This window comes from Trichechus manatus, unplaced genomic scaffold (genome assembly GCF_000243295.1).
Source record: "Trichechus manatus latirostris isolate Lorelei unplaced genomic scaffold, TriManLat1.0 scaffold00107, whole genome shotgun sequence".
Lineage (NCBI taxonomy): Eukaryota > Metazoa > Chordata > Mammalia > Sirenia > Trichechidae > Trichechus > Trichechus manatus.
This window is the reverse complement of record NW_004444043.1, coordinates 87,661-92,588: the sequence shown is the minus strand read 5'-3', so window position 1 is coordinate 92,588 and position 4,928 is coordinate 87,661.

Below are 4,928 nucleotides of genomic sequence, written 5' to 3'. Positions count from 1 at the left end.
GTGAGTGTGATTATGATATGCCTTGGTGATTTTCTTTTGGGGTCTATCCTATATGGGGTTCGTTGAGCTTGTTGGATGGCTAGCTTTCCATCTTTCATGATATTGGGGAAGTTTTCTGTCAGCAGTTCTTCAATGATCCTCTATGTGTTTTCTGTTTTCTCCCTGTCTTCTGGGACTCTGATCACTCGTAAATTTTTGCTTTTAATTGTAATCCACATAATTCTCAGGGTGTCTTCATTTTTCTTCTTTCTTTTTTTGAGTATTCCTCAGAGTTGTATCCAAATGTTTGTGTTCCATTTCACGGATCCTGTCTTCTACCATTTCACATCTGCTCCTCACCCCTTCTATGACACTGTCCATTTCTGAAATCATGTTGTTTATATTTTGGATTTCTAATTATTGTTTATCTGTTATTTCTAGTTGTAAGTTTATTTTGTCATTTGGTTCCTGCATTATTTTTCTGAATTCTTCCTTTTTTTTTTTTGTCTGTGTTGTCCATGAATTTGTCTTTTTTTTTCCTCCTTTTTGTCCGCATTTTGCTTCAACTCTTGGATAATTCTGAGTATTAGAGATTTGAATTCAGGTAGTTCTAGTGCCTTTTCTTGTATTGGAAAGTCATCTGGTGTTTTATTTTGGATGCCTACTGGAACCATCCTGTCACATTTTTGTAAATTTTTTGATATTGTCTGCTGTCTTCGAGGCTTTCAGTAGTTATTTTTCTCATTTATCGATTTTAGATTTGTTTGTTTTGTACTTTTTTTTAAAATTTGGCTATGTCTGAGCAGGCGAGCTCTGTGTTCCTTGCTGTTTGCTCATCTGTGGGCATGATACCTTTCGCCTCCTTCTCCAATTGGCAGGATCAGTGGCTCAGATATGGTACAGCAGGGCAGGTCTATCTGAAGAGGATTTGCCTGGATGAGTTGTTTGTGGCACTTACTATGCCACCAGGGCGGATTGGGAATCAGTGCAGGGCAGGTTACAGTAGGCCATGCCTGTTCTGCTTGGTGGTGTGTTGTTAAGTGCAGGTAGGCAGGATGTGGGGGGGGGGGATTGTGATGTGTGGAGCTAAGATGTGTATGGGAGAGAAGAAAGAGGAACAGGACCCCCAAAACATAGAAACAAACAAAAAAGAGTACTCGGTATGGCTACGAGGTGTGGGGTAGTTGCTCTTAGGTATTGAAGGCATAAAGGTGTCGCTCAGCACCAGGTATTCAGGGGACAGGAAGAGAAGGAAGGTATAAAGAGATGAGAAACTGAGTAATGGAGAAAGACAAAACAAGGAAAAGAGGGAAAACAAAATAAAGTAAATAAAAAAAGAACAAGAAAATCCCCCCAGAAAACAGGAAAAAAAAAAAAAAAACATGAAAAAAGAAATGCCCTCAGGGATCCCTGCATGCATCTATGCAAACTGTGGGGGTAGGTCCCAAGCTGCACAGTACTGCTTGGCTAGAATGGGCTCCCAATTCGAGAAAAGAAAAAGAAAACAAACAAACAATTCAAAACAAACAAACAGTAAAGCCCCAGGATCCCACCACCATGGCAGCATGGACCGGGAAGCAGTTTCATATTCGATCAGAGTTCACAGCCTTTCAGGAAGAAGCAAAGATGGCACACGGAGCCAGGTATTTGAGAGAAAGGAGGGGGAGGTGGTGAGAGGTAAGAAAGAAATCAAAAGAAGTGGAGAAAAGCAACACCAGCAGCCAACAAATGGTGCTCAGGAAGTCGGCCAGTGCCAGCATGTGGAATCCAAGGAGCTGATGCTTCCTGGCCAAGAGACTGTGGCCACGGGAAGCAGAGGAGGCCGAGTGGGGGTAAAGAAGCGGGGGTGGGAAAGCGTTTACCGCTGATTTCGGGTTGCTCTGTCTTCTGCTGGAAGCTCCATGAAGTTGCTTTCTCATATACCCTGTTCGCTGGTCTCTGATAGGAGTTGAAGATGGTGAATCCATGCTTCGTTAGCTGATAGAGGACCTCTCCATGTATCTCTCCTCGCTCTCTGTTCTCTGTCAGTTTCTTATTCCATTTGGTGCTTGGCTGAGTTCTTTATCTCTTCATTTGATGCTTAGGGTTTCAGGATTGCTGTTTTCTCTGGGTTAGTTTTTTGGATCTTTGCTGTGGAGGGATGGTGTGGTGCTTTTGCCTAGAGTGCCATGTTACCTTTTATTATTATTTTTAATCTGTCCTTTATGATTAATCACATTTTCATCTCTCATATTTGCCAAATATTGTTTATTTCAAAGAACAAGCATTTGGTTTTATTGATCAAGCTTTTCTTAATTAAATTTGTCCTACTATCTTTTGGATTTGCTTTGCTGTTCTTTTTCTAGGTCCACTGTCCACTTCCTGTAGATTTGAAGGCCATTTTCAACAACTCAACCATCCCTGCCAGCTGTGTCATGCTTACTTAACTCAGAGTAAACCATTAAAACATAATTCATACACTGGGTGAAGCCTTGTTTGCTTTCAAAATGCTTCTATGGTTTCAGATCACTTCTTCCCCTAAATTAGCTCTATCAGTGAGAATGCTAATGGGTTTTTGTGCTGCTTATAAAGTTTTCTTCCTTTCCAGTTTCATAACAAGTTAAGAAAACTCACCCTTTTTTCGTGTAGGCCAGAAACTTAGCAAGACACCCTTATATTCTATTCAAATCCGGAAAAATAAGCAAGTCATAATTCATAGAGGCTCTTACAATGTCCAGATTTTAAAGTATGCCTAACCTTGAGCAAGGAACCCTTGTGGCACAATGATTAAATGCTCAGCTGCTAACCAAAGGGTCAGTAGTTTGAATCCACCCACTGGCCAGGAAGCAGTTCTGCAGTTGAGCAGTGTTTCATAGCCTTTCAGGAAGAAGCAAAGATGGCACACAGAGCCAGGTATTTGAGAGAAAGGAGGGGGAGGTGGTGAGAGGTATGAAAGAAAACGAAAGAAGTGGAATAAAGCCATACCAGCAACAAACAAATGGCACTCGTAGAGCCGGCCATTGTAGGTGGGAGGAATCCAAGCAGCACAAGACTGAAGCTGGTGCCTCCCAGCCAAGAGACTGTGGCTGCAGGAAGCAGAGGAGGCCAAACAGGGGTGAAGGAGGGTGGGGAGTGAGGAAACGTATATCACTGGTTACCAGTTGTTCTGTGTCCTGCTGGGATCCCGCTCCGTGAAGCTGCTTTCCTGTACTCCCTGTACGCTGATCTCCAACAGGAGTGCAAAACAGCGAATCTGTGCTGCATTAGCTAACGGGACTTCTGCGTGTATCTCTCCACGCTCTCTGTTCTCTGTCAGTTTCTTATTCCATCCGGTGCTTGCCTGAGTTCTTTATCTCTTCATTTGATGCTTAGGGTTTCAGGATTGATGTTTTTCTCTGTGTGACTTAGTTTTTCGGGTCTTTGCTGTGGAGGGATGGCATGGTGCTTCTGTCTATAGCGCATGTTACTCCAAGTTATATTATTTCTTTTCTTTTTATTTTTTATTATTTTTTGGTTTATTGTTGTAGTTTAAATGAAGTTTACATTTCAAGTTTGTCTCCCATACAAAAATTTATACATACATTGTTATGTGACCTTAATTGCTCTCTCCATACTGTGACAGCACACTTCTCCTTTCCAACCCTGATTCCTCATGTCCATTCAACCAGCTCCTAACCCTCTCTGCCTTTCCGTCTCACCTCAGGACAGAAGCTGCCTGTTTAGTCTCTTTTACCTACATGAGCTAAAAAACACACTCCTCACGAGTGTAAATTTATGTCTCACAGTCCAGTCCAATCCCTGTCTGAAGAGTTGGCCTCAGAAATTGTTTTACTTCTGGGCTGATAGAGAATCCAGGGGCCATGCTTTCTGGGGTTCCTCCAGTCTCAATCAGATCACTAAGTCTGGTCTTCTTACTAGAATTTGAGTTCTGTACCCCAACTTTCTCCTGCTCCATCAGGGACTCTCTGATGTGTGCCCTGTCAGGGCAGACATTGGAGGTAGCTGGGCACCATCTAGTTCTTCTGGTCTCAGGCTGATGAAGTCTCTGGTTTATGTGGCCTTTTCTGTCTCTTGGGCTAATACTTCCCTTGTGTCTTGGGTGTTCTTTAATCTCCTTTACTTCAGGTGGTTGGGACCAATTGATGCATCTTAGATGGCTGCTTGCAAGCTTTTAAGACCCCAGACGCCACTCACCAAAGGAGGATGCAGAACATTTTCTTAATAAACTTTGTTATGCCAGTTGACCTAGATGTCCCCTGAAAGCATGGTCCCCAGACACCTACCCCTGCTACTCAGTCCCTCAAAGTGTTTGATAGTATTCAGGAAACTTCTTAGCTTTGGTTTAGTCCAGTTGTGCTGGCTATCTCTGTAGTGTGTGCTGTCCTTCCCTTCACCTAAGATAATTCTTATCTACAATCTAGTTAGTAAATAACCATCACCCTCCCTCACCACCCTCGTAACCATCAAAGAATGTTTTCTTCTGTGTTTAAACCTTTTCATGAGTTCTTGTAATAGTGGTCTTATACAATATTTGTCAAAATTTGACTAAATTCACTCAGCATATTGACCTCCAGATTCCTCCATGTTATGTTACACAGCTTCCTCATTGTTCTTTATTGTTGTGTACTATTCCATTGTGTGAATATACCATAATTTGTTTATCCATTCATCAGTTGATGGGCACCTTGGTTGTTTCCATCTTTTTGCTGTTGTGAACAGTGCTGCAGTGAACATGGGTGTGCGTACATCTATTCGTGTGACTGCTCTTATTTCTCTAGGATATATTTCAAGGAGTGGGACAGCTAGATTGAATGGTACTTCTATTTCTAGCTTTTCTAGAAAGCGCCAAATCAATTTCCAAAGTGGTTGTACCATTTTACGTTCCCACCAACAGTGTATAAATGTTCCATTCTCTCCACAACCTCTCCAACATTTCTTATTTTGTGTTTTTTGGATTAATGCTAACCTTG